This window comes from Triticum urartu, chromosome 2 (assembly GCF_003073215.2).
Source record: "Triticum urartu cultivar G1812 chromosome 2, Tu2.1, whole genome shotgun sequence".
Classification (NCBI taxonomy): domain Eukaryota; kingdom Viridiplantae; phylum Streptophyta; class Magnoliopsida; order Poales; family Poaceae; genus Triticum; species Triticum urartu.
Genome location: NC_053023.1, coordinates 577071412 through 577098179, shown reverse-complemented (window position 1 = coordinate 577098179; position 26768 = coordinate 577071412).

The window sequence follows — 26768 nt, the reverse complement described above, 5'->3', positions numbered from 1 at the left end:
AACGCAAAATCCGGGAACATAACACCGATATGACGGAAACTAGGGCGGCAGGAGTGGAACAAAACACCAGGCATAAGGCCGAGCCTTCCACCCTTTACCAGGTATATAGATGCATTAATTAAATAAGAGATATTGTGATATCCCAACAAGTAAGCAATGTTCCAACAAGGAACGATCTTCATGTTCCAACAAGGAACAAACTTCAATCTTCACCTGCAACTAACAACGCTATAAGAGGGGCTGAGCAAAGCGGTAACATAGCCAAACAATGGTTTGCTAGGACAAGGTGGGTTAGAGGCTTGGTTCAGCAATATGGGAGGCATGATAAGCAAGTGGTAGGTATCGCAGCATAGGCATAGTAAAAGAGCGAGCAACTAGCAAGCAAAGATAGAAGTGATTTCGAGGGTATGGTCATCTTGCCTGAAATCCCGCAAGGAAGAAGAACGAGTCCATGAAGAAGATAAATGGACGAAGACGAACGAATCCTCACAACACGACGTTATCGGAACCAACCCGAAGAAGCAACACCGGAAAGAAGCAAACAACATAGTAAACAACCCACAAAGACATGGCATGATGCACAACCAAGTATGATGCATGTCCGATTTTAACGAGGCATGGCTTAGCAAAGTGCACAAACAAAACTACAAGTTAAGTGGAGCTCATTATGCATCGGGATGCATATTGACAAAACACCACATTCCATTATTTAGTTCTCTCTCGTTTATGTACTCAACAATATTAAATGTTGTTAGCATGGCAAGAGGGTGAAGCATAATAAAACTACCTAACTAGGCAAGTTTAAATGAGGCCGGAAACAATGAACAACAAATTCTGGTAAATCCCCATATGCATATTTTAGATTTGGTGCTATTCTGCCCTAAACACAATTTTAGAGTTATTAAACATGCAAATTAAAGCCATCATGTTAAACTAGGCATTTTTATACCCCATTTACATATAAAGATTATTTAATTCAGAGCTACGGTTATTTAGTTATGAATTAAAGCATTTTAACATGGCATAGGAGTAAATTTAACCAAACATCATTTTAGACATTTTAAACATGGATGAAAGTGACATATTAATAAACTAAACAAAATTCTGAGCAAGTTTCATATATAAATCATTTCAATCCGATGCACGAATTGTGAGTTATTATATGCATGAACATGAGGGTCTTTTCTGTAAAACTACAGTCTCAGGATAAATGGCTAAAACGCAGATCTGAAAAAAAAACAGGAACTGGGCCGAATCTGGCCGGCCCCAAAAGTGCACAGGAGTGGGGGCTGCTCACCCTGGGCTGAGGCCCACTACGGAGAGGAGAGGGACGCGCTGGGCCTCGCTGGGTGGCGCTGGGCCGGAGGCGTGGCTGCGGTCCACGTAGGCAAAGGAAGGGCGCGGTCAACGGTGACGGACGAGCTCCTCCCGTCCGAAGCAGAGGCGGGAACAGGCACGGCTGTGGCGGCCGGGAATGGGTCCAGGGCGGCGGAGCATGGGAAGATTGGCCGGATCCCGACGTGAACGCTGAGAGGGGGCGGATCCGCCAGCCGGCGCCTTGATCTAAAGCAGAGGAAGCCATGGCCTAGTTCTCTAGCGATGTAGCAGCGATGGGGAGGCAGCAACGGAGGGCGACGGGGTCCTGATGGGGACGGAGTGCTCCGGCGAGGCACCAGATCCAGGAGCGATGGAGATGGCGGGGTGTCTCCATGCGGCGGCGGGACTTGGTCGGCATGAGCGTCGAGGAAGGAGCTCCGGCCATGCTCCATGGCGCTGCGGCTCCTATGCGAAGAAACCAGAGAGAGAGGGAACCGGGTGAGAGAGAGAGGGCAACGAGGGAGAAAAGGGAAGGAGAAGGCCGGAAGGGAGGCAGGGGCGCGCAGGGTCCTGCTGCAGGTGGTCGCCGGCTACAAGGGGGTTGGTCCGGTTAGAAATTCGAGGAGGATTTTGGATTTGGGGAGGATCCCAAGGTGGGAGATGCTGGCGGCGATGGGATGGGACAAGGGTCCTAATTTTTAGGGTTTGTCCAAATAGACTAGGAGTGGAGTATATATATACCTCACAGACTAGGTTAGGGGCTACCTCGTCCCTACGATCGCAATCGGGCGATCGCGGATAAAATAGTTAGGGAGCCCAAATAAGAAAACAATGACGTTTTGTAGATGTTTGGGGATGATCCGGACACAACGGTGGTGACAGTCCGGGTCGGGTTCGGGGAAGTTTCGGACTAGGTTGCGAGGGGTCGATGCACTGTGCAAAGAGGGGTAGGCATGGGCCTAGGTGGATTGTGGAGAGCGGGTTGGTCTGAGAGAAGAGGGGAGAGATGCAGCCCAGCACGATTTTCGGAGACCGAAAACGTCCGACGAAAAGACCGGCTATACGGCCGTTATAGTTAATCGGTTGGGCTATCAAACGAACTCCGAATGTGATGAAACTTGACAGGCGGTCTATCTACACTAAAATAAGACCGCACGCCAACTTTCAACCCATTCCGAGAACATTTTCAGGCCACTTATAAAATACTATTTTGGACATGCCGCGGGCGCGTGCAAGTGTGGTTGGGCTCAGAACGGACAATGGACGGAATTGGGGGAACCTGGACGGATGCAGGTTTTGAAAACATGATGATGCAATGCACATGATGACATGATGAAATGCAACACGCAAGCAAATGACAAGGCCACAACAGCGAATAACTGGACGACACCTGGCACATCGGTCTCGGGGCGTTACAAACAGAATGGGCCGTATGGTGTGATAAATGTCGTTGCGGCTTGGTCGGACTCCGCCATCTTGATTTGGTGGTAGCCGGAGTATGCGTCGAGGAAACACAATGACTCATGTCCTGCGGTAGCATCGATAATTTGATCAATGCGGAGGAGGGGGAAGGGATCCTTTGGGCAAGCCTTGTTGAGGTCCTTGAAATCGACACATAGGCGCCAGGATTTGTCCTTATTTGGTACCATCACCAGGTTTGCTAGCCAGTCTGGGTGTTTTATTTCTCTAATGAATACGGCCTGCAATAACTTGGCTAGTTCCTCTCCCGTTGCTTGTCTCTTATGTTCAGAGAAACGCCGAAGAGCCTGCTTGACCGGCTTGAATCCCTTTAGGATATTGAGGATGTGCTCGGCCAGCCTGCGTGGGATTCCTAGCATGTCTGAGGGGTGCCAGGCGAATATGTCCCAATTCTCGCGCAGGAACTCTTGTAGTGCGGCGTCCACGGCGGGGTTTAACTGTGCCCCAATGGAGGATGTTTTTGTAGGGTCCGTTGGGTCGACTTGGAATTTGACTATTTCATCCGCTGGTTTAAAAGAGGTGGACTTGGATCTCTTGTCAAGTATTACGTCGTCCCTGTTCACCGTGGAGCGTAGCGCAGTTAATTCCTCGGCCGAAAGGGCTTCAGATAATGCCTCGAGGGCCAATGCGGTTGTTTTGTTTTCGGTGCGGAGTGCTGTGTCCGGATCACTAGCGAGAGTGATGATTCCGTTGGGCCCGGGCATTTTGAGCTTCATGTACCCATAATGGGGTATGGCTTGGAAGATCGTGAATGCCTCCTGTCCTAAAAGGGTGTGGTATCCACTACTGAACGGGGCCACTTGGAATGTAATTTCTTTGGACCTATAGTTCTCTGGCGTGCCGAATACCACATCTAGTGTGATTTTCCCAGCACAGCGTGCTTCCCGACTGGGGATGATTCCCCTGAAGGTTGTGCTGCTTTGCTAAATGCGGTTCCAGTCTATTTCCATTTTTTGAAGAGTTTCCTCATAGATGAGGTTTAATCCACTGCCGCCGTCCATGAGTACTTTGGTGAGTCGAAAGCCGTCCACAATTGGACTGAGGACCAGTGCAGCTGGTGCTCGGGCAGTTTGGAATTTAGGTTCGTCACTGGCATTGAAGGTAATAGCCGTGTCACTCCATGGATTCATTGCTGCTACGTGGCAGATTTCGGCGAGGCTGCGGAGTGTTCGCTTGCGCCTATTATTTGATGCGAAGGTTTCAAAAATTGTTAATACCGTATTGTTATCCACAGGATGGTGCTCTGTTGTATTTGGGATAAGAAGATCCTCACCACTTTTGGCCACCTGCCGGAGTATCCAACATGCTCTAAGGTTGTGCGTTGGTATGGTATCCGCTATGCTATGAATTTTGCAGGGTCCGTTAAGCCATCCCTCCAATACGGTTGCATGCCCTGTAGAGGGTTTTTGTTTCTTTGTAACTAACTCGGGTGTCTTATGATAGTGCACCCTTTTACTTCCGACTGGTGTATATTCTGAGCCGGATTATCCCAAAATTTCGTTTCGGTTTTCCAGGCGCTTTCCATCGCATAGTACTTTCGTACTATGGATGCCAAGTCAGTGAAGCGTGATATGTCATGGCGACTTAAGGCGTTAAGGATTCCCTTGTCCATGCAATTATTGCGGAAAAATGAGACTGCGTCTTCCTCGCGACAGTCCTTAACCTTGTTCATCACAAGGAGGAATCTGGCCCAATAATGATGTACTGTTTCATGGGGCTCTTGCCTGATGTGGGAAAGATCATTTATGTCTGGGTGGGTGGGTGGAATTGAGTCCGAACCCCTACCCAATCTAAGACCCAGGGGCCTAGGAGTTTCCAATCTTGGAAGTTCGGGTTCCAGAGTGCTGCCCGATAAGTCTGGCCCGCTGCCTGATTCTAGGTTCAGGGCTTGGGTGATGTCCTCCCGTAAGCGGGTATCCGGCTCAGAGAGCTCGGGAATCCGAACATAGTTAGTCCTCAAAATAGAGGAAGAATCGCCGCATTGTTCCTCCACTACTGCGATATGGTGGGTGACCGGTGGAGAGTTAATCTCCCTTTGATCGGGTTTAAGCCCAATCCGATCATAGTCTGTAGCGACTCCCAAGGCGGCGATACGATCCAAGAGCTCGTTTAGGGAAGAGAGCTCCATTGGATCCATCTGCTCGGCGAATTCCGAGCCGACATGGAGGCTGTTTTCGATGACCCGAGAAGTCATCGTCGGGGCAGCAGCCAAACGGGCGGTCATGATGAAACTGCCTAGCCGGAGAGTTTGGCCGACAGCCAGGGCTCCCCCGGCGGTGATGTTGTTTTTAACAACAAGACGAGGCATCCTTCCTTATGGTGACGGCATAGAGGAACTCTCAATGAAAGCACCAATGCCAGTGTCAAAACTGGCGGATCTTGGGTAGGGGGTCCCGAACTGTGCGTCCAAGGCGGATGGTAACAGGAGGCAAGGGACACGATGTTTTACCCAGGTTTGGGCCCTCTTGATGGAGGTAAAACCCTACGTCCTGCTTGATTATTCTTGATAATATGAGTAGTACAAGAGTTGATCTACCACGAGATCGGAGAGGCTAAACCCTAGAAGCTAGCCTATGGTATGATTATATGTTGTCCTACAGACTAAAACCCCGGTTTATATAGACACCGGAGAGGGCTAGGGTTACACAAGGTCGGTTACAAAGGAGGAGATATACATATCCATATTGCCTAGCTTGCCTTCTACGCCAAGTAGAGTCCCATCCGGACACGGGATGAAGTCTTCAATCTTGTATCTTCATGGTCCAACAGTCCGGCCAAAGGATATAATCCGGATGTCCAGATACCCCCTAATGCAGGACTCCCTCAATACCAATACGAAAGTGCAACAACCTACACCAATGCTAAAGCTGTGTCTAGAGCTTCGACTATTTGTAAAGTTGTGTCTAGAGCTTCGACTATTTGTAAAGAGTCACTCTTGTTGTCTTCTTCCAATTTTCTCCTCCATGCAAACAACTATGTATATGTTTCAATGAAAAATTTCAAATGATACCACTATTTGCCAAATCGTTGTTACATGATCTCTCTTAGTTGTGGTAGCTTTAGAACTTTTTGTGTCAAAATATGACAGCAATATCTTACGTCGCTTCATTTGCCAATGAAAGGACAATGTGCGACAATATGGTCTATAAATGATTCTTCTAATTGAATGCTCCGAAATTTTATGAAAGATAACACAAAATTGAATCTCGTTAACTAAGTTACACTCCCCTCATGTGTCCAAAACACGTGTATCTAGAAAGGCTGAAGGCGTCGTAATTGTACTGGTTAGGTTTTATAAATGTATCTTCCACGTGTGTAATAAAACAAAAAAACTATAATTCAGGCAAACAACCCTCCATAAACTCTACCCGTGAACTTATTTTCTCATCCCGCCTTTTAAAATATGACATTTGCATTAACAACCCCGCCATCACACAAAATTCCCTATATTCATATTTAAACCCTTAGCCACCACAGAAAGAATACCCTAGATTTACATCTTGCTTGTTGCGAAACACCCATTTGGTACCAATGATGTTGTGGTTGTTGTCGGGCTTCTCGACCAATGTCCAAACTTGGTTTCTCTCAAAATTATGTAGCTCTTCATGCATAGCGTTTATCCAATCTGGATCTTCCAATACTTCTTCAACCTTCATAAGTTCAATGCTAGAGATGAATGAATAGTTTTCACAAAAGTTAGCTAAACGAGTTTTTGAGTGAGTGATTCTCCCGGTTTGTATATCATTGAGGATTTGCTCGACGGGATGATCTTTGGCAATTCTTGCTCGAACTCGTGAGAGCTTTTTCTTGGGTCTTCGTTGAACATCTTCTTCATCTTGTTCTTCTTCTTGGCCTTCTTCATTGTTGACGTCGTCGTTCTCTTGTCGTGGTGGAGAAGGAGGTTGTTGATGTTCGTCTTGACGTATTTCCTCGTTTTCTTCATCTTGATGTGTCCCACTTGTGGATGCTTCCGTGTCGATTCTTGGTTCACCTTGTCGTGAAGTAGAAGCTTCCACTTGGACGGATGAAGTACTCTCCTTCACCTCCGTTGGACGAATTTTGCCAATGGACAAGTCTTGAATTGCTTCTGAAGGGTCTTTGTCTCCTACATCAATTGGCAATTGCTCTACTTGCGAGCCATTAGATTCATCAAACTTCACATCTACCGTCTCTTCGACCTTTCGGGTGAAATTGTTGTAGACACGGTAAGTGTGAGAGTTTGAGCCATAACCAAGTAGAAAACCTTCATGAGATTTAGGAGCAAACTTTGAACGACGATGCTTATCAAGAATGTAGCACTTTGAGCCGAATACTCGAAAGTATCCAACTTGAGGTTTGTTACCGGTGAGAAGCTCGTATGCCGTCTTGCCGAGTAGCTTGTGAAGGTATAAGCGATTTGCTGCGTGACAAGCTGTCTCAACTGCTTCTGCCCAAAAGTGCTTTGGCGTCTTGTATTCATCAAGCATCGTTCTTGCCATTTCGATGAGCGTCCGGTTCTTCCTCTCAACAACTCCATTTTGTTGAGGTGTATACGTAGCCGAGAACTCGTGTGAAATCCCTTCTTCGTTAAGAAAGGTGTCCACATTTGCGTTCTTGAACTCCGTTCTGTTGTCACTCCGAACCTTCTTGATCTTCACATCAAACTGATTTTGGGCCTTCCTAGCGAAGTTTCTGAAGATCTTCTGGACCTGCGACTTGTCATTAAGGAAGAACACCCACGTAAATCTTGAAAAATCATCAACTATAACTAGACCAAAAGAATTTCCACCGAGACTCTTGTAGGCGTTGGGACCAAAAAGATCCATGTGAAGTAGCTCGAGTGGCCTCCTTGTGGTCATGATGTTCTTCACGGGATGTCTTCCTCCAACCTGTTTACCTGCTTGACAAGCACTGCAAAGTCTATCCTTATCAAATATGACATCGTTGACTCCAAGGATATGATTTCCTTTAATAAGCTTGTCAAGGTTTCTCATGCCAACGTGACCTAGTCGTCTATGCCACAACCAACCTTTTGAGGATTTAGCAACAAAGCAAGTTTTAGGTTGTGCCTTTTTAGAGAAATCGACAATGTAAAGATCTCCTCTACGCATACCCGTAAAGACCATTTTATGATTGTCTCGACGAAATACTTGGCAATCTACCTCAGTAAATAGGACATTCAAACCGAAATCAGCAAGTCTAGATACTGAAAGTAAGTTGTAGCCCAGAGATTCAACGAGCATGACATTTTGAATGGAACTATCATGTGAGATGGCCACCTTACCAAGGCCAACCACTTTACCCTTTGAATTATCACCAAAGGTGACATATTTTCGAGGGCCGTCATTTTCAGCAAGCTCACGAAACATCTCTTCATCTCCGGTCATATGATCAGTACATCCACTATCAAGAACCCATTCCTTTCCTCCTGATTCATATCCCCGGAGATTTGCCATAAGACCAAAATGTCTCATTGCATCATCAAGATCGAAGTCACTATCATCATCATCATAATATTCATGTTCATCGTGATCTTGTGATTCATCATTTCCTAGAGAGGGTAATTCATCAGATAAATGATCATCAAAGTGGTCACTTTTATGAATTCTTATAGCTTTGAGTATGATATCATTAATGATTCCAACATCACCTTTAGCATGCTTAAGATTGGCAAGTTCAAAAAGACATTTACCAAAACTAGGATCACTAGAGTTCATCTTACTCAAGGCAATAGATTTATGGAGAATTTCATCCAAAGTTTTCAAGGAATGATCGGGAAATCGTTCCTCAAGAAATTTCCATATAGTATGGGCACAACTTTGAGTAGGCAAACTAGCAATCAAGTTTTTGGGCAATCCTCTAATGATGAGCTCAATAGTTCTAAGATTGCGAATCATGTCAATATCTTCATCTAGGGTGGGATGCAAAGGATCAATATGAGGTGCACAAGGGCTAGCAATATATTTGTTCAAATGATATTGATTGAAGATTACAAGCATCTCATTTTTCCACTCATGAAAATACTTTCCATCAAGAATAGGCACTCTATGTCTAAGACTCCCTAGAGTAGACACATCCATCTTCCTCCAATGGTGATTAAACCAAGGCAATGGAGACCAATGCTCTGATACCACTTGTAGGATCTAGAAGTAGATGTGTCTAGAGGGGGGTGATTAGACACATAATGCTCAAGTTGCAATTTTTAAGCTTTTTTGGTTTAAGTGGAGTTTAGGCACAATTTCAGCACACACAATACATATCAAGCAAGCATGCAAAGAGTATATGAGCAGTGGAATGTAAAGCATGCAACTTGCAAGAATGTAAAGAGAAGGGTTTGTAGAATTCAAACGCAATTGGAGACACGGATGTTTTTCCCGTGGTTCGGATAGGTGGTGCTATCCTACATCCACGTTGATGGAGACTTCAACCCACGAAGGGTAACGGTTGCGCGAGTCCACACAGGGCTCCACCCAAGGGTAACGGTTGCGCGAGTCCACACAGGGCTCCACCCATGAAGGGTCCACGAAGAAGCAACCACCCACAAAGGGTCCACGAAGAAGCAACCTTGTCTATCCCACCATGGCCATCGCCCACACAGGACTTGCCTCACTAGCGGTAGATCTTCACGAAGTAGGCGATCTCCTTGCCCTTACAAACTTCTTGGTTCAACTCCACAATCTTGTCGGAGGCTCCCAAGTGACACCCAGCCAATCTAGGAGACACCACTCTCCGAGATTGGATCTGTCTCTCTGTCTCTCTTTGTTTCTGCGTTCTCAGATTCTTCCCTTTAACCGTTTCTTATATTCCCGGAGATCCGTAACTCCGATTGGGCTGAAATTTTAACATGATCTCTATCCGGATATTAGCTTTCTTGCGGCGAAAGAAGGGCACCAACCGCCTTACGGGTGGCCACGAGGGTCAGGGGCGCGCCCCCTACCTCGTGGGCCCCTCGAGCATCGTCTCGCGTGGATTTTTCTTCCCAAAAATCATATATATTCCAAAAAAAATCTCCGTCAGTTTTTATTCCGTTTGGACTCCGTTTGATATGGATATTCTGCGAAACAAAAAACATGCAACAAACAAGAACTGGCACTGGGCACTGGATCAATATGTTAGTCCCAAAAATAGTATAAAAAGTTGCCAAAAGTATATGAAAGTTGTAGAATATTGGCAGGGAACAATCAAAAATTATAGATACGACGGAGACGTATCAGCATCCCCAAGCTTAATTCCTGCTCGTCCTCGAGTAGGTAAATGATAATAAAGATAAGTTTTGATGTGGAATGCTACCTAGCATAATCTTGATCATGTAATCTAATCATGGCATGAATATTAAGATACGAGTGATTCAAAGCAGTAGTCTATCATTTGACATAAAAACAATAATACTTCAAGCCAACTAATAAAGCAATCATGTCTTTTCAAAATAACATGGCCAAAGAAAGTTATCCCTACAAAATCATATAGTCTGGCTATGCTCCATCTTCTTCACACAAAATACTCACATCATGCACAACCCCAATGACAAGCCAAGCAATTGTTTCATACTTTTTAACGCGCTTCAGCATTTTCAACCTTCACGCAATACATGAGCGTGAGCCATGGACATAGCACTATAGGTGGAAAATGGTGGTTGTGGAGAATACAAAAAGGAGAAGATAGTCTCACATCAACTAGGCGTATCAACGGGCTATGGAGATGCCCATCAATAGATATCAATGTGAGTGAGTAGGGATTGCCATGCAACGGATGCACTAGAGCTATAAGTATATGAAAGCTCAAACTGAAACTAAGTGGGTGTGCATCCAACTTGCTTGCTCATGAAGACATAGGGCATTTGAGGAAGCCCATCGTTGGAATATACAAGCCAAGTTCTATAATGAAAATTCCCACTAGTATATGAAAGTGATAACTCAAGAGACTCTCTATATGAAGAACATGGTGCTACTTTGAAGCGCAAGTGTGGTAAAAGGATAGTAACATTGCCCCTTATCTCTTTTTCTCTCATTTTTTCTTTTTTTCTCATTTTTTCCTTTTTTTCTTTTTTTGTAGGCTTCTTTGGCCTCTCTCTCTCTCACTCTCTTTTGGGGGGGGCTTCTTTGGCCACTTTTATTTTGATAACCTCACATGGGACAATGTTCTAATAATGATGACCATCACACTTTTATTTACTTACAACTCAATATTATAACTCAATATCTAGAACAAAGATATGACTCTATATGATTGCCTCCGCTGATGTACCGGGATGTGCAATGATCTAGCGTAGCAATGACATCAAAAAACGGACAAGCCATGAAAACATCATGCTAGCTATCTTACGATCATGCAAAGCAATATGACAATGAATGCTCAATTCATGTATATGATGATGATGAAAGTTGCATGGCAATATATCTCGGAATGGCTATGGAAATGCCATAATAGGTAGGTATGGTGGCTGTTTTGAGGAAGGTATATGGTGGGTTTATGGTACCAGCGAGAGTTGCGCAGTACTATAGAGGCTAGCAATGATGGAGGGGTGAGAGTGCGTATAATCCATGGACTCAACATTAGTCATAAAGAACTCACATACTTATTGCAAAAGTTTATTAGCCCTCGAAGCAAAGTACTACTACGCATGCCCCTAGGGGGATAGATTGGTAGGAAAAGACCATCGCTCGTCCCCGACCACCACTCATAAGGAAGACAATCAATAAATACCTCATGCTCCAACTTCGTTACATAACGGTTCACCATACGTGCATGCTACGGGAATCACAAACCTCAACACAAGTATTTCTACAATTCATAACCACCCACTAGCATGAATCTAATATCACCATCTTTATATCGCAAAACTATTGCAAGGAATCAAACATATCATATTCAGTGATCTACAAGTTTTATGTAGGATTTTATGACTAACCATGTGAATGACCAGTTCCTGCCATCTCTCTAAATAGATATAAGTGAAGCAAGAGAGTTTAGTTCTTTCTACAAAAGATATGCCCACGCTCTAACAAATCTAAGTGAAGCAAAAGAGCATTCTACAAATGGCGGTTGTCTATGTAAAGAGAAACAGGCAATCCAAACTTCAAATGATATAAGCGAAGCACATGAAGCATTCTATAAAGCCATACTCAAAAGATTTAAGTGAAGTGCAATGAGCATTCTATAAATCAACCAAGGACTATCTCATACCAGTATGGTGCATAAAATAAAAATGAAAACTAAATGCAAAAGACGCTCCAAGATTGCACATATCACATGAACAAAACGAATCCGAAAACATATCGATACTTGTTGAAGAAAGAGGGGATGCCTTCTGGGGCATCCCCAAGCTTAGACGCTTGAGTCTCCTTGAATATTTACTTGGGGTGCCTCGAGCATCCCCAAGCTTGAGCTCTTGCCTCTCTTCCTTCTTCTCACATCGAGACCTTCTTGATCATCGAACACTTCATCCACACAAAACTTCAACAGAAAACTCGGTAAGATCCGTTAGTATAATAAAGCAAATCACTACTCTAAGTACTGTTGCAAACCCATTCATATTTTTTTTGCATTGTGTCTACTGTAATATAACTTTTTCATGGCTTAATCCACTGATATGAATCGATAGTTTCATCAAAACAAGCAAACTATGCATCAAAAAACAGAATATGTTTACAACAGAACAGTCTGTAATAATCTGAACATTCACCATACTAATGATACTTTAAAATTCTACCAAAATTAGGAAAAATAAACAATTTTTATAGGAATACAGTGCAAAAATAATCAGAACCACTTGACGTTCCAGCTAAAAATGTAAAATCGCGCACTACAGCCAAAGTTTCTGTCCTGCACCGTACAAACCATCAAGAAAATGTAAACATCCTAAAGGCAAACCTTGGCACATTATTTTTATAATACAATGGAATTGTACAAGGGGATAATTATTTTTGTTGAAAAGTTTCTGTAATCAAGATTCACAAAGTTTCCGTGAGCATGAACAAAGTTCAAGGCTAGCTCACACTTCAACAATGCTTGTCTTTCTCACTTTCGCTTTCCTTTTTGAAAAAGTTTTGGGTTCCCCTCTTTATTTTTGTTGTTTTAAACTATATAAAAGCACTCAACAGAAATAAATGACTCTCTAAAACTTCCGGGTTGTCTCCCTGGCAGTGCTTTCTTTAAATCCATTAAGCTAGGCATAAGGTGCTCAAGTAATGGATCCACCCGGATCCCAAGGTATATCAAAGCCAATTTTAATTAGCAATGATTTGTAATTTAGTGGTGAGCACAAGGTAACATATATCATGTAATGACGAAGTCTAACTCTCTTCCTATGCATCGGCATGTCATACAAGAACAATTCATGCACATCAAGTAAAGGCCAATGCATAGCATAAACAGTTTCTTGCAAATTTGTTGTATTGGAAACATGGAGAGGTGGAGATATAGTTCCTCTCTCATAATAATTGCAAGTAGGATCACCAAGCACATGCATATTATATTCATCAAAATCATCATGTGCAACGGTAAAAGGCAACCTGTCAATATAATCCTTAATAAGGGCAAACTTCTCCGATATAGTGTAGTCGGGAGAATTCAAAAAGATAATAGGACTATCATGTGTGGGTGCAATAGCAACAATTTCATGTTTAACATAAGGAACTATAGCAAGTTCATCTCCATAAGCATAATTCATATTGGCATCTTGGCCACAAGCATAGCAAGCATCATCAAAAAGGGATATTTCAAGAGAATCAACGAGATCATAACAATCATCATAGCAATCATCCTTCGGTAAGCACGAAGGGAAATTAAACAATGTATGAGTTGAAGAGTTACTCTCATTAGAAGGTGGGCACGGGTAGCTAATCCGCTCTTCCTCCTTTTGTTCTTCACTCTCCTCATCATCTTTTTCGTCCAATGAGCTCACAGTTTCATCAATTTCTTCTTCCATAGACTCCTGCAAAATATTAGTCTCTTCTTGGACAGCAGAGTAGTACTCAATATATGGTTCAACATAGGCATTAGAAGCATAATTATCATAACAATATTTAAGTATGTAAAAAAATTCAGATTTGTAAAGAGTAGCATCATACTTTTCAATCAAAGAAGCAATTTCATAAGCACCCTTAAAAGCAAAAAATTCTTCAATTTGTTGAACATCATAGTAACTATAAACACCCTTAGCATAGGAGGACACGATTCCATTATCACTAAACAAACATTGGTAGGGAAGGTGTTTCTTAGGGTCTTCAGAACAACAAGTATAATCATATATTTCACATAAATTCCAAGCATAGTATTGCAAACGATGAATTTGATCCAGTAAAGTTTTCCCTTTTTCAGATATTCGGTGTGGCACAAAACAAGCATGATCATCTAAAGATTTGCCCTCAACTAAGCTAGTTGGGGTTTCAGCACGAGCACATAGGGATCGAAGATGATCCAAGTAATAAGCTTCAGCAGTGTGATAGATTTTTAGTGGTTCTTACCATTGGTTTAGTAGGTACAACTAATTTTTTTGGTATTTTGCGTTTCCTACCCATAACTAAAGATAGAAAACAACTAAGAACAGCAAATAAAAATTACTTGGTGATAAAGCAAACAAGCACACACGAGAATATTCACCCCACGCTATTGCTCCCCGGCAACGGCGCCAGAAAAAGGTCTTGATAACCCACAAGTATAGGGGATCGCAACACTTTTTGATAAGTAAGAGTGCCGAACCCAACGAGGAGCTAAAGGTAGAACAAATATCCCCTCAAGTTCTATCGACCACCGATACAACTCTACGCACGCTTGACGTTCGCTTTACCTAGAACAAGTATGAAACTAGAAGTACTTTGTAGGTGTTGTTGGATAGGTTTGCAAGATAATAAAGAGTACATAAATAAAAAGTAGGGGCTGTTTAGATAAAGAAACAATAAAGTAAATATAGCGAGTGTGGAAAAGTGGTGGTAGGAGTTGCGAAATTGCCCCTAAGCAATTGACTACTTTACTAGACCGATAGCAAGTATTATGTGGGAGAGGCCACTGCTAGCATGTCATCCCTTACTTGGAATTCTATGCACTTATGATTGGAACTATTAGCAAGCATCCGCAACTACTAATGTTCATTAAGGTAAAACCCAACCATAACATTAAGATATATTGGTCCCCCTTCAATCCCGTATGCATCAATTTCTATGCAAGGTTGAAGCTTCCATCACTCTTGCCCTCCAATACATAGTCCTATCAACATACAACTAACCCTAGGGTGTGATCCATGCGCGCAATCATATGATGGGCACCAAAGGACAGCAACATAACCACAAGCAAATTAAATCAATCATAGCAATTCATCAACCACCGATAGGACAATGAAAATCTACTCAGACATCATAGGATGGCAACACATCATTGGATAATAATATGAAGCATAAAGCACCATGTTCAAGTAGAGGGTACACCGGGTTGCGGGAGAGTGGACCACTGTAGATAGAGGGGGGAAGGTGATGGAGATGTTGGTGAAGATGGCGGAGGTGTTGGTGTAGATCGCGGTGATGATGATGGCCCCTGGTGGCACACCGGTGCCACCGGAAGCGAGGGGCAGAGAGCCCCCCTCCTTCTTCTTCTTCCTTGACCTCCTCCCTAGATGGGAGAAGGGTTTCCCCTCTGGTCCATGGCCTCCATGGCACGGGAGGGCGAGAGCCCCTCCGAGATTGGATCTGTCTCTCTGTCTCTCTCTGTTTCTGCGTTCTCAGATTCTTCCCTTTCACCGTTTCTTATATTCCCGGAGATCCGTAACTCCGATTGGGCTGAAATTTTAACACGATCTCTATTCGGATATTAGCTTTCTTGCGGCGAAAGAAGGGCACCAACCGCCTTACGGGGTGGCCATGAGGGTCAGGGGCGCGCCCCCCTACCTTGTGGGCCCCTCAAGCATCGTCTCGCGTGGATTTTTCTTCCCAAAAATCATATATATTCCAAAAAAAATCTCCGTCAGTTTTTATTCTGTTTGGACTCCGTTTGATATGGATATTCTGCGAAACAAAAAACATGCAACAAACAAGAACTGGCACTGGGCACTGGATCAATATGTTAGTCCCAAAAATAGTATAAAAAGTTGCCAAAAGTATATGAAAGTTGTAGAATATTGGCATGGAACAATCAAAAATTATAGATACGACGGAGACGTATCAGAGATCACCTGAGTACATTGACAACTGTAGGTCATAGCCATTGCGAAGATACTCTAACTTCACACTTAGAACCCTACCCGCCACCTATTTCCCCGTCTATACCTTTTGTAGGCACATATAGTATATATGGGAAATTCATGCAAAAGCAACCATCCATAAACCCTAGCCATGACCTTTTGTTCTCAACAATTTTTTTGTAGGAAATGATCACATTAGAACTCACCCAAACTACTCAAATCACCCCAAGTCCACACTTGTAAACTGACAAGGAGTGGGTAGAGGGTTCAGTAGACCAGTCCTTCTGTGGTTATGGTGTATTTTCCAAGAGTCAATAACCATCTGACACTTTGGATCCACGCAATGCAACACTGGTCCTTGAAATAAGCTTGTGCGGGACAAATGTGATATCTAAAAGTGTGCGATGAGCAAATTCGGGTGTCGACAACTAGTAGAGATTCAAATCTAGGCAGAGATTCAAGAGCATCCATTGCTTTGTCCTTTTAGCGATGACTTCAATCCCATTCTCGAAGAAGTGTGGCTATTGCCTATTGCGTCGCATAAATCCTATGGGCGACATGTGATGTTGTTTTTCTAGTTATTGTAAGATGGTCAGCTGCTTGTCCTTTTCTAGTGCTTTTTTGGGGATGATGGAGCATGTTGGCATACCCTCGCAAGCACAAAATGTCATAGTGAACATTTATTTACATCTGGTATTTTCTTGTGTCTTGTCTATGTTGGTTGAAGTAGACATACCTCTTTGTGTAGATCCACAATGTTTTATTAAATATACCAATACGAAAGTGCAACAACCTACACCGATGCTAAAGTTGTGTCTAGAGCTTCGACTATTTGTAAAGAGTCACTCTTGTTGTCTTCTTCCAATTTTCTCCTCCATGCAAACAACTATGTATATGTTTCAATGAAAAATTTCAAATGATACCACTATTTGTCAAATCATTGTTACATGATCTCTCTTAGTTGTGGTAGCTTTAGAACTTTTTGTGTCAAAATATGACAGCAATATCTTACGTCGCTTCATTTGCCAATGAAAGGACAATGTGCGACAATATGGTCTATAAATGATTCTTCTAATATGAATGCTCCGAACTTTTATGGAAGATAACACAAAATTGAATCTCGTTAACTAAGTTACACTCCCCTCATGTGTCCAAAACACGTGTATCTAGAAAAGTTGAAGGCGTCGTAATTGCACTGGTTAGGTTTTATAAATGTATCTTCCATGTGTGTAATAAAACAAAAAAACTATAATTCAGGCAAACAACCATCCAAAAACTCTACCCGTGACCTTATTTTCTCATCCCGCCTTTTAAAATATGACATTTGCATTAACAACCCTGCCATCACACAAAATTCCCTATATTCATATTTAAACCCTTAGCCACCACAGAAAGAATACCCTAGAATTACATCTACAATCCTAGCTTCACTAAAACACCATAGATTAATGTGTTAAACCCTAGTTGCCATAGAAAAAGGTCCTACAGTCACATTCAAAACCCCGAGGCACCACCAGAGAACCCTACATTCACATTTTAAACCCTAGCTATCACCAAAAGTACTCTGAATTCACATTCTGAACCTTAGCTACCTCCTGAATATATAATAGAAGAGCAGGGCTAGCCCCCGGGGGACACCACGATTCACCAAGCCATGTGCCAGTGCCCCCTCTCCCTCTAGTTTGTCCTCCGCCCTAACTCCGTTTTGCATGGTGAAGCCCTGCTGAATAGTTTCACCACCTCTGTCACCATGTCGTCGTGTTGCTGGAACTCATCTACTACTTCGCCTCTCTTGCTAGATCGAGAAGGCGAGGACGTCATCGAGTTGAATGTGTGCTGAACTCGGAGGTGATGTGCTTTCGGTGCTTGATCGATACGAATCGCGAAGTTGTATGACTACATCAACCGTCTTGATAAGCACTTCAGCTTAGCGATCTACAAGGGTATGTAGATGCTCTCCCCCTCTCGTAGTTATGCATCTCCATGGATAGTTCTTGCGTGTGCATAGATTTTTTTTGTTTTCCATGCAATGTTCCCCATCACAAGACCCTAGAGTCTATCTCGGTCTCGCCGAAACACATATATCTGGACTCACCGAGAAACACTTGACATAGCCACTAGCTAAACTCTAGCAACCCGGTCTCACCGAGATGACCCTTCAGTCCCACCAAAGAGCACCTGCCAACCTTCTGGAACCTATCGATTTCATCTGGGAATTTTCGAGTGGTTTCGATCAGTCTCATCGAAGTGTGGAAAATGATTAGGTCATCACCCAATAGTCTCATTGAGCTGTTCTATCTGGTCTCACCAAAAAGCCTAAAGTTCAAACCTTCTGTGCTAATTGGTCTCACCGAGTGTTTCCACCCGGCCCCACAAAGTAGTTCATAAAGGTGTGTAACAGTTAGATTTTGTATGCTGCCAATATATATCCCACCCATTCCACCAACTATTAGAGAACAACCAGGACGGAAACTGCAACTTCCCATATCCAATTACTGAGAGAGAACCACCCACACATGTGTTGAAATCAAGGGATTCCACTCCAACCCTTGATCCTTGACTTCTAGCCTCCCAAGTTGCTACCACTTTAATCCTCCTCCTACCACATAGTTGAATCTGTGAGAGAGTGATTGAGTGCTAAGGAGACTATCTTTTGAAGCACAAGAGCAAGGAGTTCATCATTAACAAAAACTTTTATTACCTTTTGGAGAGTGGTGTCTCCTAGATTGGTTAGGTGTCACTTGGGAGCCTCCGAACTTGTGGAGTTGAATCAAGGAGTTTGTAAAGGCAAGGAGATCACCTACTTCATGAAGATCTACCCGAGTGAGGCTAGTCCTTCGTGGGTGTAAGCCATGATGGCATAGACAAGGTTCCTTCTTCATGGACCCTTTGTGGGGGGGGGCCTCCGTGAACTCGCGCAACCGGTGCTACCCTCTGTGGGTGGAAGTCTCCATCAGTGTGGATGTACGATAGCACCACCTATCAGAACCACGAGAAAATTCATTATGTCTTCATTGGGTTTGATTTTATTTAACCCCTCCTTTATGTTCATATTCAAAGTATTTGCTTTTCCGCTACCTACTATCTTAGTCTTGCATATGTAGAGTGTGACAAGACTTGCTAAAATTGTTAAAAGTTGCCAATAACTAAAATTGGAATAAGACTAAGTTTTTATTGGCCAAATAGTCTAATAACCCCCCTCTAGACCTACTTGCGATCCTACAACTATACATGCGTGTTCAACATACTTCTATTGAAAGGTTAGACATGTCATCATTGTGGTGTCTAGGTTATATAGCGCCACACTCTTCATGCATGTAATAAACATATGTAATGACCAAATACGACAAAAGTCATTATGATGTATATGCATTTTAACAGTTTAATGCCATCCAAATTATCATAATACTCTCCCATGAATCTTTGGCAAATATATATGAAAAATCACTCAAATAAACCCTTCATGAAACCCTAATCGTCCATTTTTTCTCGTCCAATTCTTAAAAAATCAGAACTACAACATTGCCCGCCATAAGAAATGCCTTAAATTCGTATCGAATCCTCTATACAGCACCAAAAATACCCTAGCTAGATTCATATCCACACCTCCAACCCCCACCAAAACACCCCCGATCATTTATAACACTTGTTGCCACAAAATATAACCCAACATTCACATTTACCACCACAACCAATACCAGAAATATCTTAGATACACATTTTAAATCCTAGACGTCACCAAAAGTCCACACATGCAACCAAAACAAACTTTGAAAATATCTCAAGTTTACATTTACAACCCTATGTGTCACCAATGATACCCCAACTTCACATTAAGACCCTACCCACCACTATTTTTTCATATATATCCTTTTTGGACATTTATAGTGTATACAGGGAATTCATGGAAAGAGAGCCCTATGTAAACCCTAGTTGCTTCCTTTTTATTCTCACTCATTCATGTGGAAAAAAATCACATTACAACCCATAACCACTAAAATTTCCTTGAGCCCATGTTTATAATCGGTCGAGAGTGCATGTATATAGTGGGTTGTTTTTGAGTTGGTGGCCATATCCGACGCTTTAGCCCCGCATGGTGGAAACAACAATCCTTTAGAAAGGATAGGTATGACAATTATAGTATGTACAAGTGTGTGACGAGCAAATTTGAGTGCATTTCATCAATGTATTTGCCCATCCTCAGAGACGTGTGGCTACCATGGCTCGGAAAGCCAATGGGCGGTATGCGATGGTGTTTTCTAGTTGGTGGTAAGATGGTCATCCTTCTCTAGCGACTGTGTTGGTGACGAGAGGATACAACAACATATGGTGACCACGGCAACCACGTATGTCATGGTGAACATTCATGTTCATTTTCTTATTTTCATGTATCTTTTTGTATGTTGGTGGAACTAGGAGTACATCTCTCTATAGCCACATATATGTACATGTCGTATCTCATACGGTGTATGTTTATAAAATAAACTAATGCTGAAGGGCAACAACATATGTACTAGTATGCATTAAACAACATCCATATGTGTTCGTGCCAAAAGGTAATTGAAAAATTATTTTGTGTGTGTAAAGTGTTGTTGCATGATCTTCCTCCTCAGGGTGGCTTTACAAAACCTTATGAAAAGCAATCAATGTGTATGTATTACATATAGTAGCTTTGTCACTTTGACCACCGACGATGGGATAATAGGTGACAATATGGCTTGCAAAGTTACAATGGTTCTTTTCATGCAAGTGCTTTAGAATTTGTGTGTAAGGTAACACGAAATAGGATTACATTGACTAAGTTGAGCTATCGAGACATGTCCGTGTACCAGAAGGGTTGGAGATATCATAATTGTGGTGGCTATGTTTTATAATTGTCTACTTCACGTGTGTACTCAACAAACATATAATGGCCAAGGATGAGAAAACTTGTTATAAAATATTCTTCCATGAGAGGTTTTTCTTACAATTGCTGTAATAATCCAGGTGAATCTATGTAAAATGTAGAAACCTCAACAACCCCTAGTCGTGATAATATTTTCTCGTACTTACAACCAAAAGAACCCTGGTTTAGAAAAACACCCTAGATTTAGATATAATCCCTAGGCGCAATAAAAATATATGTATTCACATGTACACCCTTAGCTGTGCCAAAAGTACCCTACATTCACATTTTCGGCTCTAGTAGACACCAAAATATCCTAGATTTCTACATTTTAAACCCTGGACGCCACCAAAAGTTTGTTTTTACCATGCCGACAACCTTCGATATCACCCCAGGTTTATATTTACAACCCCGAGCCACCACCGAAGATAACTAATCTCATGTTTTTAAACCCTACCCGCCTTGTATTTTCCATGCTTATAACTTTGTAAATTTTTGTAAATTATACAAAAAATCATGAAAGACAACCCTCCTTAACCCTAGCCCTGGATTTTCTTCTCACCCATTTGTTTGAAATAGAAAAATGCAAGGTTGTCAGAATCACGATTCTACGGCTTTACGATCCAAACTAAACCCTTTGGTTCTACAATTTTGGTTTATACAATCTATGATTTTACGATCATGATAGTTAAGATTCTATGATCTGCGATCCTACCATCGGAGCTCCGATCCGATTCAAATCGCCATTCTGATAACCTTGGAATAATGACAATACAACCCCCACAACACTAAGATTACCCCCGGTGCACATTTATAGCCTACAAGGAGTACGTGGAGGGTTAGTTGAACAATCCTTCACTCACCGCGATGGATTGTTTAAGAATTTGTGGTCACTCGACATTTTTGGCTCCACATGACGATATTATCTTCCCTTCGGAAGCTTTGGATAGTAGTCCCAGAATCTATAAACGTGCAACAAGCATATTTGGGTGTCTTCCTACTGATGTTTGACGACCGTTTCAAAACTAGGATAGAAAGAATAAGGAATGTACCTCGTCATGCTCTTTTAGCAATGAATCTGATCACACCCTTGGGGACGAGTGGCAACCCCGACTTTTAAAGTCAATGGTACACATTTAATGACATTTTTCTTGTTGTAGAAGATGGCCATCCACGTCATCCTTCTCTAACATCTAGTTTGGTGACGGGGGAGCATTGGCATGCAGCAACTCTGGTAACCACAAATGTCAACATGAATATTTATGCTCATTTGTCATTTCTCGAATCTGGTGTATATTTGCAGACGTACGCGTACATTTCTATATGTTCATATATGTACCTTTCCTTTTACGATCTCCTCACTTCATAATACAAACACACACGCTATGTTGCATGTTTATAAAACAAACTAACAATACTAAAGGACAACAAAGTACATACCGGTATTAAAACCCGCGCCGCAGCTTCATCCATTTGTAAAGAGTCAACCTTATTTTGGCATCCAAATTTATCCTCCATGAAAGCAATATTTGTACATAAAGTCAATTCATAGAACTATCTGTTTGCCTATAGGTGTTGTTGCATGACATCAGTTGGTTGTTCTAGCATCAGAAATCCTTGTGGGAAGCAAGCTATTCATACAATTTTTCTAAATGCTTATTTTGATACGAGTTTTCTAGAACCTTCATACAAGGTAACACAAGAGATAGTATGATTTTCTTGTCCCATCACAAAAATTCTCAGTTATAACCTTAGCTACCCAAACATGCTACATATTAATATACCAAGTTGCTAAAAAATACCATACATTCACATTTACAATCCCACCCAATGCCAAAAATACCCTAGATTCACATTTCAAGCCTAGCCGCCACCCAAAATTCACATTTACAAACCCAATAACCTTTGAGATCACCTGAGTACATTTACAACTGTAGGTCATAGCCATTGCGAAGATACTCTAACTTCACACTTAGAACCCTACCCGCCACCTATTTCCCCGTCTATACCTTTTGTAGGCGCATATAGTATATATGGGAAATTCATGCAAAAGCAACCATCCATAAACCCTAGCCAAGACCTTTTGTTCTCAACAATTTTTTTGTAGGAAATGATCACATTAGAACTCACCCAAACTACTCAAATCACCCCAAGTCCACACTTGTAAACTGACAAGGAGTGGGTAGAGGGTTCAGTAGACCAGTCCTTCTGTGGTTATGGTGTATTTTGCAAGAGTCAATAACCATCTGACACTTTGGATCCATGCAATGCAACACTGGTCCTTGAAATAAGCTTGTGCAGGACAAATGTGATATCTAAAAGTGTGCAATGAGCAAATTCGGGTGTCGACAACTAGTAGAGATTGAAGTCTAGGCAGAGATTCAAGAGCGTCCATTGCTTTGTCCTTTTAGCGACGACTTCAATCCCATTCTCGAAGAAGTGTGGCTATTGCCTATTGCGTCGCATAAAGCCTATGGGCGACATGTGATGTTGTTTTTCTAGTTATTGTAAGACGGTCAACTGCTTGTCCTTTTCTAGTGCTTTTTTGGGGATGATGGAGCATGTTGGCATACCCTCGCAAGCACAAAATGTCACAGTGAACTTTTATTTTCATCTGGTATTTTCTTGTGTCTTGTCTATGTTGGTTGAAGTAGACATACCTCTTTGTGTAGATCCACAATGTTTTATTAAATATACCAATACGAAAGTGCAACAACCTACACCGATGCTAAAGCTGTGTCTAGTGCTTCGACTAATTGTAAAGGGTCACTCTTGTTGTCTTCTTCCAATTTTCTCCTCCATGAAAACAACTATGTATATGTTTCAATGAAAAATTTCAAATGATACCACTATTTGTCAAATCGTTGTTACATGATCTCTCTTAGTTGTGGTAGCTTTAGAACTTTTTGTGTCAAAATATGACAACAATATCTTACGTCGCTTCATTTGCCAATGAAAGGACAATGTGCGACAATATGGTCTATAAATGATTCTTCTAATATGAATGCTCCGAACTTTTATGAAAGATAACACAACATTGAATCTCGTTAACTAAGTTAGACCCCCCTCATGTGTCCAAAACACGTGTATCTAGAAAAGTTGAAGGCGTCGTAATTGTACTGGTTAGGTTTTATAAATGTATCTTCCATGTGTGTAATAAAACAAAAAAACTATAATTCAGGCAAACAACCCTCCATAAACTCTACCCGTGACCTTATTTTCTCATCCTGCCTTTTAAAATATGACATTTGCATTAACAACCCCGCCATCACACAAAATTCCCTATATTCATATTTAAACCCTTAGCCACCACAAAAAGAATACCCTAGATTTACATCCACAATCCTAGCTTCACTAAAACACCATATATTAATATGTTAAACCCTAGTTGCCATAGAAAAGGTCCTACAGTCACATTCAAAACCCCGAGGCACCACCAAAGTGAAGGAAACATGCCCTAGAGGCAATAATAAAGTTATTATTTATTTCCTTATATCATGATAAATGTTTATTATTCATGCTAGAATTGTATTAACCGGAAACATAATACATGTGTGAATACATAGACAAACAGAGTGTCACTAGTATGCCTCTACTTGACTAGCTCGTTAATCAAAGATGGTTATGTTTCCTAACCATAAACAAAGAGTTGTTATTTGATTAACGGGATCACATCATTAGGTGAATGATCTGATTGACATGACCCATTCCATTAGCTTAGCACCCGATCGTTTAGTATGTTGCTATTGCTTTCTTCATGACTTATACATGTTCCTATGACTATGAGATTATGCAACTCCCATTTGCCGGAGGAACACTTTGTGTGCTACCAAACGTCACAACGTAAATGGGTGATTATAAAGGTGCTCTACAGGTGTCTCCAAAGGTACATGTTGGGTTGGCGTATTTCGAGATTAGGATTTGTCACTCTGATTGTCAGAGAGGTATCTCTGGGCCCTCTCGGTAATACACATCACATAAAGCATTGCAACTAATGAGTTAGTTGCGAGATGATGTATTACGGAACGAGTAAAGAGACTTGCCGGTAACGAGATTGAACTAGATATGGGATACCGACAATCGAATCTCGGGCAAGTAACATACCGATGACAAAGGGAACAACGTATGTTGTTATGCGGTCTGACCGATAAAAGATCTTAGTAGAATATGTAGGAGCCAATATGAGCATCCAGGTTCCGCTATTGGTTATTGACCGGAGACGTGTCTCGGTCATGTCTACATTGTTCTCGAACCCGTAGGGTCCGCACGCTTAAGGTTTCGATGAAAGTTATATTATGAGTTTATGAGTTTTGATGTACCGAAGTTAGTTCAGAGTCCCGGATGTGATCATGGACATAATGAGGAGTCTCGAAATGGTCGAGACATAAAGATTGATATATTGGACGGCTATATTCGGACACCGGAAGTGTTCCGGGGAAGTTTCGGATAAAACCGAAGCACCGGGGGGTTACCGGAACCCCCCGGGGGGTTAATGGGCCTCATGGGCCTAAAGTGGAGAAGAGGAGGGGCTGCCAGGGCAGGCCGCACGCCCCCTCTCCCCCTAGTCCGAATTGGACAAGGAGGGAGGGGCGGCGCCCCCCCTTTTCCTTCTCTCCTTCCCCCTCTCCTACTTGGACAAGGAAAGGGAGCGGAGTCCTACTCTCGATAGGAGTAGGACTCCTCCTGCGCGCCTCCTACTAGGGCCGGCCGCACCCCCCCTTGGATCCTTTATATACGGAGGCAAGGGGCACCCCTAGACACACAAGTTGATCCACGTGATCATATTCTTAGCCGTGTGCGGTGCCCCCTTCCACCATAGTCCTCGATAATATTGTAGCGGTGCTTAGGCGAAGCCCTGCGACGGTAGTGCATCAAGATCGTCACCACGCCGTCGTGCTGACGGAACTCTTCCCCGACACTTTGCTGGATCGGAGTCCGGGGATCGTCATGGAGCTGAACGTGTGCTAGAACTCGGAGGTGTCGTAGTTTCGGTGCTTGATCGGTCGGGCCGTGAAGACGTACGACTACATCAACCAAGTTAACGCTTCCGTTGTCGATCTACAAGGGTACGTAGATCACACTCTCACCCTCTCGTTGCTATGCATCACCATGATCTTGCGTGTGCATAGGAATTTTTTTGAAATTACTATGAAACCCAACAGTGGTATCAGAGACTAGGTTATATATGTTGATGTTATATGCACGAGTAGAACACAAGTGAGTTGTGGGCGATATAAGTCATACTGCTTACCAGCATGTCATACTTTGGTTCAGCGGTATTGTTGGACGAAGCGGCCCGGACCGACATTACGCGTACACTTACGCGAGACCGGTTCTCCCGACGTGCTTTGCACATAGGTGGCTTGCGGGTGACAGTTTCTCCAACTTTAGTTGAACCGAGTGTGGCTACGCCCAGTCCTTGCGAAGGTTAAAACAGCACCAACTTGACAAACTATCGTTGTGGTTTTGATGTGTAGGTAAGATTGGTTCTTGCTTAAGCCCATAGCAGCCACGTAAAACTTGCAACAACAAAGTAGAGGACATCTAACTTGTTTTTGCAGGGCATGTTGTGATGTGATATGGTCAAGACATGATGCTAAATTTTATTGTATGAGATGATCATGTTTTGTAACCGAGTTATCGGCAAGTGGCAGGAGCCATATGGTTGTCGCTTTATTGTATGCAATGCAATCGTGCTGTAATGCTTTACTTTATCACTAAGCGGTAGCGATAGTCGTGGAAGCATAAGATTGGCGAGACGACAACGATGCTACGATGGAGATCAAGGTGTCGCGCTGGTGACGATGGTGATCACGACGGTGCTTCGAAGATGGAGATCACAAGCACAAGATGATGATGGCCATATCATATCACTTATATTGATTGCATGTGATGTTTATCTTTTATGCATCTTATCTTGCTTTGATTGACGGTAGC